The sequence below is a fragment of the Pipistrellus kuhlii genome, unplaced genomic scaffold (assembly GCF_014108245.1).
Source record: "Pipistrellus kuhlii isolate mPipKuh1 unplaced genomic scaffold, mPipKuh1.p scaffold_m20_p_24, whole genome shotgun sequence".
Classification (NCBI taxonomy): domain Eukaryota; kingdom Metazoa; phylum Chordata; class Mammalia; order Chiroptera; family Vespertilionidae; genus Pipistrellus; species Pipistrellus kuhlii.
The window spans coordinates 5,952,983-5,968,385 of NW_023425523.1; positions in this window are offsets into that span (position 1 = coordinate 5,952,983).

Below are 15,403 nucleotides of genomic sequence, written 5' to 3' on the forward strand. Positions count from 1 at the left end.
AAAAGCATCTGATGTGAGTGTCTTCTTACAGAATAAAGAGGGATGTAAATTACAGCATGGTGGGGGTGGGGGGGGGGTCATGAAATGAATTTCTAAGGAGAAGGACAGTTCCCCATGCCCCGGAAGAGTGTGTGAGTGAGGACCGGAGAGAGGCCTGTGATAAATGAAGGCCAGCCTCTTGGGCCCAGTGAGGAGCTGGGAAAACAGTGCAAGGTGAGCTGGGACGTCACATGCCTGCCAGGCCTTGCACAGGCTTTGACGCGCCCTAACATCAGAATGGAATTGGAGCCTTTCTGAGAGAAAAGAGGGCGTTTTGGAAATGGAGAAGTGATATCTGTTTTTGAAGTCAACACACCACTGGCTTTGTAGCCAGGTTGTAGGTTTTGGGACCAGGTTAAAGCCCTTTTGTGCTGCATTATTTATTCTTCAGCAACATTCACAAATACAATGATTACACAGAAATTACTCACTCTAGGAAGATGCAGAGTGAGAGCATTTGCACTCAACTATGGAGATCATTTATGACATTAATATCATAGGGATGCTGGTTGGATACAACAGGGTGAGTGGAAATAAAGTGGCGGGCTAACTGAATTTCAGCTTTTGAATTTAGGGGTGGGGGGAGAAAGAGAGGGTGGAAAGGGGATACATGGTTCCCAGGCACGGTTCACAGCTCAGATGCAATGTCAGTGTCAACTCTTAGCAAAGGACACCACGCAAGTGAATATGAATATCCTTTAATGAATTAGCTTCTTACATGTTGAAATGTTCTTTTCTATACTTTGGAAAGAATTCACGGCAAAAAGGATAAGTGGGTGGTTTTAAATAGAGGTAATCCTCTAAGCAATGACTCCTGAGCCGTCAGACATATAGAAAAGCAAGAGAAACTTGAAATAAGCCTGATAAAGCCTGTCTGAGCCATTGTCTTCGTGTAATAGGTACTTTGGGTGAGGATTAGACTGCGCCCCGAAGTCACCCCAAGAAACCCTGTCCTTTATGGATTCTCCGCCCATCCCTCTTCTTACCGAACTAATGATCACTTTTCCACCTACAAGTGATGAATGAAGTCATTGAAGGCAATTATTGGGCCAAGTCCCAGTAGTTCCTGGATTAAAATCGTGGCTCTCTTAATGAGCCGGTGTGTGATCTGTAAATGGTGATTCTCAGACCTTCCTGGGCAGCAGACTCCCCTGGGGAGCCTGTTAGAAATATGTCAGCCGGAGTCTCTCTCCCTTAAATTTTGATGCAATGGGTCTGGGAGGAGCCAAAACAAATGAGCTTATGATACCCACACAGGATTGAAACTTCTGTGCCATGGTTGGTTCAAAGTACATTCCAGGAAGAGGAGAGACTTTTAAAAATTAAGTATATTTCAGCATTTTGATTTGAATGTATTTGATATATTTTTATTTACAACGACATGAAATGTATTTTAAATAAACACTGCCTTTTTAATTATTCAAAGCGCATGCATCCATTCTTGGGGGACACATGGTATTTTGAAACCCTTTTCTCCCTGCACAGTTTCTGTGGCTTCTGAGAAGCCTTGCCGCTGTGGCTTGGTTTGCTCCCTGTCTTTCAAGGTAGAGGTCAGATTCCTTGGAGCAAGCCCTTCTAGGCTCCTGCCCGACCCGTTATACTTAGGCCTGGCCGTGAACCTGTATGAAACTCAGGGCTGAGAAGGTAGGGCCATAGCATTCAGAGGGACAGTCACCCAGATCAGTGGTCGGCAAACTGTGGCTCATGAGCCACACACGGCTCTTTGGCCCCTTGAGTGTGGCTCTTCCACAAAATACCACGGTCTGGGCGAGTCTATGTTGAAGAAGTGGCATTAGAAGAAGTTTAAGTTTAAAAAACTTGGCTCTCCAAAGAAATTTCAATCGTTGTACTGTTGATATTTGGCTCTGTGGACTAATGAGTTTGCCGATCATGGACCCGGATGATCTGGTTCCATGTTGGTGGGATAGCTGGTTCTTAGGAAGACTTTTCAGCAACCTTTGGAGTTTGGCTTGATGCTCACCTACACCTCATGCAGCACATGCGTGGCTGTGGGGTTCTTGGGTGCAAGTAAGATTGCCCCTGGGTCTGCTCTGTGACCAGGAGTCAGTTATTGGCTTTCTGGCTTCAAAACGCCTGTTCCTTCTCTCTAACCCGCTGTTCCTCTATGTCCTTGTGGCTTTGTGGTTTCCAAAAAAGCAAAACACTGAATGAGGATTCCAGTCGCAAGAACCCCAGGAAGCGGGCATTCTTCTTGTATGGCTTCTGCAGATTGGGAAACTGAATTCCAGAGAGACTCAGTGGCCAAAGAGCTAGAAGTCCTAGACTCTCCGATGGGTAGTGTTCCCCAGAGGTGGGGAGGTCTCCTGGGCTCACGCTGGCATCAGACAAGCCGGCTCTTCTCCTCCCTGACCAGGGAGAAGCCTGGTTCCAGCCCAGCTCCGGGGCCACGAAGCCCTGGGTGTGAAGGCTAGGCCAGCCCCAGAGCCTGCTCTGTGCAGGTCTCACTGTCCCCAGCTCTGCCACCAGCCCGGGTCGCGCTGGACTGTGGCACAGTCTTTCTTTGAAGAGCTTGACAAAATTGCATTTGGATGATCTATTTTAGTATCCCGTGTTTCTGAAAGGCAAGCCACCTGCTTTCAGAGGGAAGGAACCGGAATGGAGAAGAATAGAGATGTAAACACGGTGACTTTTATGGGCAGAAGCAGGTTGTTAGCAGCATGGCTTTAAAATGGAAGTATTTCACAGCTGTTTTGGAAAATACGTGGAATGCTCCCGTGTTGTTAAAGAATATGCACAGGTAATTAATGTTAAAGTAAAACTTGTGACCTCATTTGACTGTACTTAGCATCATTACATTCATTAACTAGCTAATTTTATCTGTCAAATTATCGACTGGTTTCTAAATCCCTGCTCCCTAAAAATATTGATTTTTTTTTTTCATGAAAGGTGATTATAAATGAACAGGAACAATTTTTCTCACATGGTTTATGAAATTGAGCCACTCCTGGCTTTGTGAACATAACTGGTACTTCAACTATTTATTCTAAAAATGATGATAGGAAGGCGAGGAGTTATATGATGGTATGCTTTGCGATGTGGTAGCTGTACTTGAGAAGGCAGAAGTAGAGCAATCTTCTCAACTACACCAACTTTATAATGCAAAAGAGCAAAAGAAGAGATCACTGAAAAATTTTATCTCCTTCAGCAAGACTTCTGCACCATGCCGCCTTATCACCGGCCAGCTGCTCAGCTTGGCCGGGTCTGTGTCCTTTCTCCAGATTTGGAAGTTGAGCCCCAACCCTCCATGCGATAGCTTTGGATATGGGTCTTCGGGAAGTGCTCAGGGAGAGATGAGGTCAGGAATGGGGCGCTCCGGGTGGCATTAGTAGCCTTCGGGAAGGGGAGAAGGTATTGTCATCACCAGCCATGCTGACCCATATACTTCTCAGCACTGTGTTTTGTCTTATTGGACACTTCCTCTGATCTGAGTGTAAACCACCTCTGAGGAACCAACACTTGCCAGTACTCCTAGTTCTTAAAGAGAAGCTGAAAATCCAGATTTTTCTATGACATTTCCTAATATTTTTAATATCGACATATCATTCTCTAGATAACACATTTCCATGCAGGATCTACCCGCAACTCACATGTCTACAAACATTGCTTTTGTTTGTTTGCTATTTTTATTTTTTAAGTTTTCAATTACAGTTTAATATTCTTTTGTATTAGTTTCAGGTGTGTACACAGTGGTTAGACAACCATGCACTTTACAAAGTAATCCCCTGGTATGTCCAGGGCCCACCTGGCTCTGTACATAGTAACTATAATACAATAGCATAGACTATGGCCCCTGTGCTGTACTTCAGGACTGCTGTGTAACTGCCAGTCTGTACTTCTCAGTCCTTCTCCTTTTCCACTCCGTCCCACAACCCCCACCCCTCTAGCAACCATGGTCTGTTCTCCCTAAATCTGTTTCTGCTTTGTACAAATGTTATTTTACTTACTTCATTTTTTAAAATATGTTTTTATTGATTTTAGCAAGAGAGGAAGGGAAAGGGAAAGAGAGACAGAAACTTTAATGAGAGAGAAACATCGATCAGCTGCCTCCCACAAGGCCCCAACTGGGAATCAAACCAGTGCACTCAACCTCTGAGCCACACCATCTGGGCCTGAATAAATGTCGTTTTAGTATGTATGCTCTATCTTCTAACCTGTTGAAGAGAGTGTGTATTTTTATTCTCTGATTCCCAAGATCTAAAATGGTTGGTAGTAAAAACAACACATGTTCCTGTTGATGCTATTTCTGCTTGCTCTTTCCCTGACCCTTTCGTTCTTTAGGTAAAATATTCCCCATGCCATTGATTCTTCCATTACCCTTCAGCTGTATTTTTTAGGTCATTTAGTTTCACTCCTTTGCTGCCTCAGGTTTTGGTTAAGACTCTTGTTAGGAGCCGTACTGGTAAAAACCTACTTGTCTGTACTCACCGCATTTTAATCGTTTACTTTTGGATCCAAAGGTGGAAGCATTGGCACAGAAGTCTCTCTTCAACGGAGGACCTTGAACTCTACATAGAAAGGGATTGACGGATGCAAAGTGGGTTTCCTCTGTTTCTATGCTTTCCTGCTGTTTTTGTCACCCACTGTCTTGACTATTTTTCCAGCACCGATGCTGTTACTGCTTTGTGGCCCAATTTCTCTGAGTCTCAGTGGGAAGGCTTCTCTTTTATTTATCTGTTTCTATTCATGGAAATTAATCTTTAAGTGGCTCTACACCTGTTTATTCATTCTGCGAGGGGCATTGCTCACTGCCAGTGGTTGTTTTTGATGCGAACACTGCTTCTTGACTTGTTTTGTTTGGATTCCTGACATGTTTGCAGGCCTATGGGATCTAATAAATAACAGTAATGAATTCCTCACCAGCTCCTGTTCTGCCTTCATCACAGGCTTCCCAGAGTCAAACCAGGAAAATGTTCTTTTTCTCTGGCTTCATATTTGGTGTATCTAAAGTGGTATATATCAAGGTGCTTATAAAATGAAGTTAGCTGACCTTTCAATATTGTAGAGCTGATAAAAAAATTTTTATGAGTTATTTTTCTGCAACTGGTTTTCATCATTTGATTTTCAGGATAGGAGTCCATTTTCATAGTCCAAAAATAACATAAAAAGTGCAAAAAAATTACACAGTGAAAAGTCTGACTCTTACCTTTTTTTTTCTCTCTTGCCGCCCCTGCCACCTAACTACTTTTATCAATTTTTTATGTACTCTTCCAGTGTTTCTTTATATTAGTATTTATCCATTGTTTAAAACACAAGATAGCATTGTTCTGCTTCTTTCCCTTTCCACTTAACATGACATCTTGGAGCTTCTGCCATATCAGAGTATGGAGCACCACAGTCTCTTATACAGTTTGTCAGTATTTCATTGGATGGAGGCACCATTCATTTAACCAGGGCCTTACTGATGAGGATTTGTTTGCTTACCATTTCCTAGGATGTTTCATATTACAACAAATAGGCTCCTGCAGACCTCTTGTCCCACATAGACTCATAGTTAGGTGCCAGTTTTTGAGCACCTCAATAGATATTTGGTATTGTGCCATGGATTTTAATAGTGAATATTTAAAACAATAAGGAAGTATTATTTTGGCTTTACAGAAGAGGGGACTAAGGCTTAGGGAAGTTGAGTAACTTAAGTCACACAGCTGGTAAGTGGCAGAGCTGGGATTATACAATGCCTGTGTACTTCTCTTAAGAAAAAAAATTTAGTTCTCACTGCACTGCTAAATATTGTTTAGGTCAGTTATATGATAGACAAAATCTAATAAAAGAGAAACATGCAAATTGACCATCACCCTGCTATGCCCACCAACCAATCAGGAGGGGATATGCAAATTAGAAGGACAAAGATGGTGGCTACCAAGCTGCTCCAGGCATGGTGGAGTGTCCAGGTGGGGCAGGATGCCTGCTATGAGAGGAAGAGAGGGAGGGCACGGGAAAGGATCTACAGAAATGGCACTCGGGCCACAGCAAAGACAAGACTGCAGATTCCAGACTCCAGCCAGAGTGAAGGCCTAAGTCCCCGTTGCCAGAGGAAAACCGGTGCTGGAAGCCAAGGGAAGGAAAGCCTATTGCATGAATCTCTTTGTGCAACGGGCCTCTGGTTTCATAAATACACCTTAATTATTTTGGTTTTGCCTAAGTAATTATCACTCCTAGTTAATGTGTTTGTAAAGTTAGTGCTTACATATTTTTAACTATCTACTAGTATTTGTTTATCCATCTTATCTATCCATCCATCCATTATCCATCCCCTGTGGCAGAATAATTTGTATAAGTGATTATAAAGAAAACCAGCATATCTAAAGTGAAATATATTTTTAAAAGTTTTACAAGATAGTCTTTTTTAATCTCATAAAGTATAGGATTATGGAAATCCTAATTTCAAAATATATATATTTGTGCACCTTTTACCTGGTTATTGTAAAACACACCCCTCAAGAGAAAGCATGTTGTTAACAATGCTAAAGGGAGTTTAATGAGGGACCTTCAGTTGTATCGGATTGAGAGGCCTACACGCTAACTTCCCATAAGTAGTGAGTGAATTTTTAAGCACATTTTTCATTTTCACATTAAAGTTAACTTAGATGCTGCTTTTTCAGAGGAATGTAATTAAATAATTTTCCAAGGCTTCAAAAAAAAGGAACAAAACAACTGTGCCTTTGTGTTTGTTTTATAAATCACAACAGTGGTTTTTTCCCCTTAACATAAACGTGGTCTGCATATTGATCACATTATTGATTTGACTCAATGTGTGTATGCATTTTGTTCAAAGGCTTTCTCTTTTTGCCTTGTGTTGGACAGTAGGCACTTTAAACTAGTGTGTAGAAACCTAAGCCATGAGAACAAGAATTCTAATTAAAGATGGATTTGCCATGGGGGTCTAGCTCCTGGTACCCCAATTCTGTTCCTTGCATATGCTGAGCACTCTGTTGCTCCCTGGAATTTTTATTAGTTTCCTGTGGACTCTCTCCCTCTACTATTTTTCCAGAATATCTGATCTATGAAGCACAGCTTTTGATTCATTTATTTTTTCTTCTTTAAATTCAAGTAATAATATATAATACCTTCCTTGGATGCTCTGATTTCTATTCCATTGAGTATCTTTCATAATCATTTTCATCTGTAGCAATATATGGAAACAAATGATTTCCCTTAGATAAATTATCACAATTTCCACCAATTTTCATACTCTACCCAATTTGTAAAAAGTAGTAAAAATATTCATGAAACAGAAACATAAAGAGACTATTTCTACCTAAAAAATCTTCAGAGTCTCTATATCCCATCAGTATTAAAACATTTAAAACCCATTAGTATGAGTGATGTGTATGAATGCACTTTGAAGTGCTTTTCAGGTATATCATTAGTTAACATTTTGACTGGAGTGATTTGGAAACTATCTCCTGAACCAACATTAGATATTTAGTGTCTTTATTTTTAACAGAGCGCAATTTACATGTACTGCTGAAAATTCACTTTTAAATGTTTAAACTTAAAATGATGCAAAGTATGTTCTTCAGAGATTTGGAGTTTCACTATTAATGTAGTTTGCTTGTAATGGTGAAAAATCAACACTAAATATTTGAGCTTTCAATCATGGGGAAAACATTCAGAGATAGCAGTCTTGCTGTTGGTTGGCGGTCTGCCTCTGTTTGGATTGGTCTTGGTGGGAAGTCATTGAGACCATTAGCAAGAGAGGAAACCCATTACAAATATGCAGGCTCTTGGAAAACCAAAGCCAGTGAACTAATGAGCCCTATTAAGGTGATTACGAGCGCTTTATATAAATGATGTGACAGTGGTGTTGGGTTCCTCGTGGTACCAATGACAGAAAGCCAAGGAGTCCCTATTTTTCTAAATAGAGATAAAGAGTCCCGGTGATTAATTTGAGCACCATTGAGTTCATCTGCCATGTGGCCACTAGACAACAGTTCCCGGGCACAGGATAATGGAGAAGACTCCTGTTTGACCTAATACAGCTATTTGTCAAGAAATGCGTCAGTAATGGGAGGCTGTAACCCCCCCCCCAAAAAAAAAATTATATATATATATATATATATATATATATATATATATATATATATATATATCTATCTCCAGGACTGGTTTGGGTCAGTGGATAGAGCATCAGCCTGTGGACTGAAAGGTCCCTGGTTCGATTCCGGTCAAGGGCATGTACCTTGGTTGCGGGCACATCTCCAGTAGGGGGTTTGCAAGAGGCAGCTGATCCATGATTCTCTCTCATCAATGTTTCTAACTCTCTATCCCTCTCTCTTCCTCTCTGTAAAAAATCAATAAAAAAAAAATATATATAAATATATATACACACACACACACACACACACACAAACACACACACACACACACACATATATATATATATATATATATATATATATATATATATACACATTTTGATTGATTTCAGAGAGAAAAGGAGAGGGAGAGATAGAAACATCAATGATGAGAAAGAATCATGGATCGGCTGCCTCCTGCATGCCCCGCACTGGGGATTAAGACCACAATCTCAGCCTGTGCTCAGACCAACGATCTAACCGTGACCTCCTGGTTCACAGGTCGATGCTCTATCTGTTCCTATTCGTGGGAATTAATCTTTAAGTGGCTCTACACCACTGAGCCACACCGGCCAGGCAGTACGACCACCTCTTGATATGAAAGAACTATCCAAGTTTCCTGGCACAGTTTGCAGTCTTCAGTGGCAGCCAAACCCCCGATTAGCACAAACATTTGAGAAGATTCTTAATTACTGCCTTTATCTGAACATCTTGGATGGGCGATCACAACATTTTGACTTCTGTTTCTGAAGTCAACCTCAGGCTTATAAACCAACCACAGGAATTTCAAACGTGGTCCCTGAAAGGCATGATGACTGTGTGCTGGTGTGGAAAACATCTCATTTCAAATCTGTGTGGTCAAGGCACATCGTGGGTGGCTTGTTCTGAATCCCCACAGGGTCAAAGGGGACAATGGTCTGGCTTGGCTTTATAGCATAAGAATAGTTTTAAAAAAAAGAAAAATCTGATAACACAAATGCATCCAAGTTACTCAGTGGCTATCCAGTTAACTACCAGTTATAAAATTACTAGTGATTAATTATGTCAGGGATTGGCGAGATAGGAGGGATACTTCACTCAATGTTTTAAATTATTATAATAAAATAAAAACATGTAAAAATATGGGAGAGACTTTTTTAAAAAAATTGATTTCAGAGAGGAAATGAGAGGGAGATAGAAACATCAACGATGAGGAAGAATCATGGATCAGCTGCCTCCTGCATGTCCCATACTGAGAACCGAGCCTGCAACCTGGGCATGTGCCCTTGACTGGAATCGAACCTGGGACCTCCACCTGGGTTCAAGCCCACATCCCAGGCATGTGCCCTGACCTGGAATCAAACCATGACCTCCTGGTTCATAGGTTGATGCTCAACCACTGAGCCATGCCAGCTGGGCTATGTCCTGCTTTTTAATACACTTAGCATTGAGTTACTTCCCTTTTATGTCTCATTTACTTCATCTTCTATGGGTGCTTCCTAGGATGACCTTGTACTATTAAAAAAAATAATTGTATATATATTTATAATAATTTTATATATATATATATATATATATATATATATATATATATATATATATATTATTTCCAAGAGAAAGGGAAAGAGAGAGAGATAGAAACATTGGTTGCCTCCTACACATCCTACACGACTGGGAATCAAGCCCTGACCCAGAATTGAACCACAATCTCCTGGATGATAGGTTGATGACACTCAACCAATGAGCACACCAGTCGGACTGACCTTGTACTCTTAACCTTGCTCAAGTCTTCTGGTGGAAGCCAACCTAAGGTGGATGTTCTTAGATTGAACTGGACTTTTAAAAAAATACTTTTTAATTTTTCACTTATAGTTGATTTGTAATATATTAGTTTCAGGTGGACAAACCAATGATTAGACATTTGCATAACTTACAAATTGATTACCCCTTTAAATCTATTATCCATCTGACACAATACACAGTTATTACAATGCTAGAGGCCCAGTGCATGGATTCGTGCACCAGTGGGGTCCCTCGGCGTAGCCTGCAGGATCAGGCCAAAACCGGCAAGGGACTGAGGGAGGGCTCCAGGGTGGGTCTGGCCCATCTTGCCCAGTCCCAATCAGCTGGACCCCAGCAACAAGTTAACCTACTGGTTGGAGGGTCTGCCCCCAATGGTCAGTGTGCGTCATAGCTATCAGTCAAATGATCACGTAGGCTTTTATATATATAGATTATCAGCTATATTCCCTATGCTGTACATTACATTCTGATGACTGTTCTGTAACTATCATTCTGTACTTGCAAATCTCCTCACCTTTTTTTACAGGGGAAAAAATGAAATCAGGGTGCTTCAAAATGCACTCCTTTTATTTATTCTGAGACTTTTTTTTTTTTTTTAAGGTAGCTATACCCATTTAGTTAAGACTCCTTGTGCTCCCATTTTTGTGTGTGTGTGTGTGTGAGATAAAAAACAGGTCTGTGGCTTACTATATATTTCTAACTTTTTCATTATTTCAAAACTATGACAGGATCACAAGTGCTGTGACCAAATTGTTTGACAATCAATGGGAAAAATTCTGAGATTTTTTAGCCCGTATAGATCCAGGGAAACCAGAACAAAGAACCCACACAGCCTCAGATGATTACAGTTTCATTTGACAAATGCTTGCAAATGATTCTTAACAGTTCATTTTACAATCCTGTCCAGGTGCATTAGGGGAAATACTTTAATTTATCAATAAAATATCTTTGCATTTACTGAAAATATTGATGATATCTATCCTTACATATTTATTATGATTCTTCTAAGATTTCTGAGGAGTTAGTATCTTTCCTGCAATATAATTTATCCGAAGCAAGATATTTAAATAGTTTGGACAGCGGAACATCTTAGAGACTGCATAGAGGACAATTCAGAGAGGCAAGAAGGTAGGGCCACTAGGCACCAACTCTTGTCCATCATTAGTTGAAGGTTTTCCCCGGGGAGATATGCTCTCAAATAGGTGTGACCCGCCCCTTTGTAAACTGAGAAATCTCCAAAAAATTAGGGTTTCAATTTCCTTCCCATGACATTTGTTCATCCTTTTTATGAAAAGGTAAAAAATAACTTTTCTTAACAGAGAAGATAGAAGCACTTTGGGTTCTGCGCTTTCAACACTGGAATATACATATGCATGTTCACCATTCTCCCTTCCTTTCCTACGACAACCATTTAGATGCTCTACAGCGGTTTTCTTAGGCCTTCAGTTGTGTGGTTTGTACAGTTCTTTGGTTGACTCACATCCATCTTTCTCTGCCTGGCCTGCAGATCTTGTTTTGCCGTGTTCTTCCAAAATATGACCCATCTGGCTTTGGGCCAAGAAGGCACCTCCGTCAACACTGTGCTTGCCTCCTCCCACAACTATATCTCAAAATTACAACTGCCCTATAGGACAGCCATCATTCAGAGCTGCCCAAAACCTAGCAGAATGAAAGGCCTACAACTAAGGAACAAGAGAGCCACACTGAGGCTGGGAGGTGGGGTGGAGATGCAGAATGAGCTGTTTCCACACCCACGTGTGGTGGATAAAAACCCGGAAGGGCCTAGCCAGTGTGTCTCAGTGGATAGAGTGTCGTCAGCCTGCAAACCCAAGGGCCCTGGGTCCCATGCTGTTCAAGGGCACGTACCTCGGCTGCAGGTTCCCCAGCCCTGGTTGGGGTGCATGCAGGAGGCAACCAATTGATGTGTCTCTCTCACATCAATGTTTCTCTCTGTCTCTCTCTCTTCCACTTTCTCTAAAAATCAATGGGAAAATATCTCAGGTGAGGATTAGCAAACAAAACAAAACAAAAAAGAGAGAAGATAGTTCCCTCCTCATCTCAGCCCAGTACAGCCCTGCTACCGAAGTTCAGATGCTCAAATTCCCATATATGTCAACGGACGTGTGAAAAAGATGAGCTTGGAAAGAATTCTGCTGAACTTAAATAAACTCAAGGCTACTAGATATCCATACAGTTACAATTTTGTCTAAGAAAAATATGTCCTCATCATGAATGATTTATTTTGATACTTTTTAAAATGTGAATTTTGGAACTATAGAATCTGTTTTAGACACAGTATTCTACTTAGAGTCATGCTCACGTTTATCTATTACGTCCTATGGCAATTGGGCCAAAAGTAACTCTTCTGACAATAATGCACGTGAACAGACATATGAAAATAAGTCACGGAGATGAGGCGATTCTGGCTATTTTTGGCCATTACTTTAGAACTCGCAAATTTGAGGCAATCAGGCAGAAATTCACAGCCGTCACAATAGAGAGAAATGCCAAATTTATGAAAACGCTCCAACCAATAGCTAAGTCAACAGTGACTAGCCAATAGTCAGCTCCACTGGCTGCACTGATAGCTTTGTTATCACCCATTGTTTTGTCTCTCGAACTGACGTTGGTTAAACCCATCAAGCCCCAGGTATGTGTATAAAATGACATTTCTTCACCAGGAGAAGTCTGGGAAGCTGGATGTCTCTATATGCAGAACATGTCTTACTGACACGCAAGAATCAGGAGAGGTGTTTGTTGGTTTGTGGGAGGTCAGAGAATCAGACGACTGAAAGAAACCATCTAGTCAGGCCTTCTCAGCGAGGGCTGTTTGTAGCCCCTCTAAGGGGAATATGGGTATTCATTTGGGCATTTTTCACTGTCACGTGACTGAATGGTAGGGGCCCTATGAAATTTGGTGGGGGCGGGGGCGGGGGTGGGGGCAGAGATGATAGACATCTTACAATGCTTTCTGGATGGTTTGGGGTAATGAGGAATTATTTCTCCGTTCCTGATCAGGTCAGGCATCACCTGGTGCTTGGAATCCTTCCCACACCGTGTGCTTACTGCGAGAATGACGAACAGGAAATTCAATATTAGGCAACAGTGGAGATGTGCCCACAACCAAGGTACATGCCCTTGACCGGAATCAAACCTGGGACCCTTCAGTCCACCGGCCGATGCTCTATTCACTGAGCCACACTGGCTAGGGCTAACATGTTGTTTTTTAATATGGAGGTTACCTGCATCTATTGGTTGCAATTTTGGGGTCTCAGCTGAAAACCCAGGAGGGGAAGAGCCTTTTGAACAATCACCATTGAAATTTCTCTTAGCAAAGTCACAACTGTCTTCGTTTCTAAATGTAATGGATGGGTTTCTCTCCTTACCTTGATCTCTTTGTGATATTTAAAACTATCTATTAACCCCTCCTCCTGGGAAACCTGGCCTTGCTGAATTTCTAAAATACCACAATATGTTTTGGCTCTCTCCTGGTTCTGCCATTACCTGCTCTCCAAACGGTGGTGTTTTCTGGGTTCTGTCATCTGTTTCCTTCTTTTTCAGCTTCTGTTGGGTGATTTCCCTGTTCTCCCCCACCCACCTTGGTTTTCAACTTTAATAACCTCTAAGGTCACTTTTATCTTAATCCTTTCCCCTGTGTTAAGATCTCTCTATTAAAGTACCATTCTGAATGTCTCCGTCTGAATGCCCAATATTTTAGCTCTGACACATCCCGATATGAAATAAGCATTTGTTTTCTACCCTGAATGCCCTACACCGCTATGTTCTTGTATTTCTCTCCCTCCAAAAGGCTGGGTTGGAACCAAATGATACTATTAGACCAATCTCCTTAAGGACAGAGAGGAACACAAACAGTTTATTTTGCCTCAGTATTAAAGGAATCCTGATTTACTTTTATACTTCTACCCATCTTACACAGCTTGAATATGTTTGAGCATTCCTCGCTGTAGTTTTCTTTTAGAGCTCAAGAAATATATATTTATAGATTCAGTTTGTAGATAAAACACTTTTTTCCCCATTAAAATTAGCTCAAGGACTCTGCTGAGCTTGCCACCACCATCAAGAATGTATTGGTTTATACCCGTAGAGTCTTAATATTATGATTCTCTATGAAAAGATTCATTGTTTGCTTGAAGCTGCTTCTTCAAAGATCTTTTCTACGTGGAGCATAGAATCTTGTTTCCTGAAATATTATTTGTCTTATTCAGGAAAAGCCATTGGAAATGACTACATTCAAGAAAAATACAAAAGCAAAGAAGATATGAGTTCCCAAGGATGGTAACTGCTAATTCTCCCTGAGAACTGTGATGCCGATTAGGGCCCAAATCAAAATCTCATATAAAAATACACATCTCCCTCCCCCTCCCACCACATTCCTTCTGAGAGCTCCTCAAGGGGAAGGGGGGCATGGGGGAGGGCAATGTCTGCTTTGGAAATGCTGCCAAGGTCACTCTGACCTACCCCCTGAAAGAGAACTGCCTCAGGTTGGTGGGTCTCAGACTTCTATCTTCCACAAATCAGAACTTGTCTTTTTTGTTGTTGTTGTTTGTTTGTTTGTTTTGTTTTTAAAATACATTTTCATTGATTTCAGAGAGGAAGGAAGAGAGAGAGAGAGATACAAACATCAATGATGGAGGGAACCATTGACCGGCTGCCTCGTGCATGCCCCTACTGGGGATCGAGCCCACATCCTGTGAATGTGCCCTTGACCGGAATTGAGCCCGGAGACCCTTCAGTCCAAAGGCCCACGCTCTATCCACTGAGCAAAACCAGCTAGGGCCAGGACTTGTTTTTATGATTGGGGGTGGGGATGAAGTGTTTTGAGTTATAATTTTTATCAGTAAGGGCACTGAAATGAAACAAACAACCACACAAACTACCATGTATGATCACCATCTCTTCTACAGAAAGGACATTTTCATATGGAAATGTGGGTAGAACACACTCCAGGAGTTTAAATAATGATACTGAGTGATAAAACTTGCCCCATGTCTTCCTTTGTAGAGGACCATTAAAGCATCCTTATGGACCAGTGCTTTCTCTACAGTCCTGAGCCACTGCCTCAGACAAGCTAACAGCCTCCAGGAAAGAGGAGATAACAGTGCTTTGCTTTCTTTACTCCTTATTTTAATTTGTCATTTGAGAGCGTTGAGTAGCCCATTTCGGTTCAATTAAGCCTTGTAGTGCCCTTATCCCTCTGTTCCACTCTAGGGGACCAGCCGGTGCTGGGAGCTCTTGGCATTAGATCAGATGCCACTTTCTCTCGGCCCTTTATCCAGTGTCAGGTTTCCAACCCTTTGATGACTCAGCTCCATAATGTCTAAAGTTCTATTTCAAATCCTTCAAACTTGGGGTTTTAGGGAAGAAAAGCTGCATGGCTGGAGGAGAGGAGTCTGCTAAAATCTACAGCCCTAGCTGGTTTGGCTCAGTGGATAGAGCATCGGCCTGCAGACCAAAGTGTCCCGGGT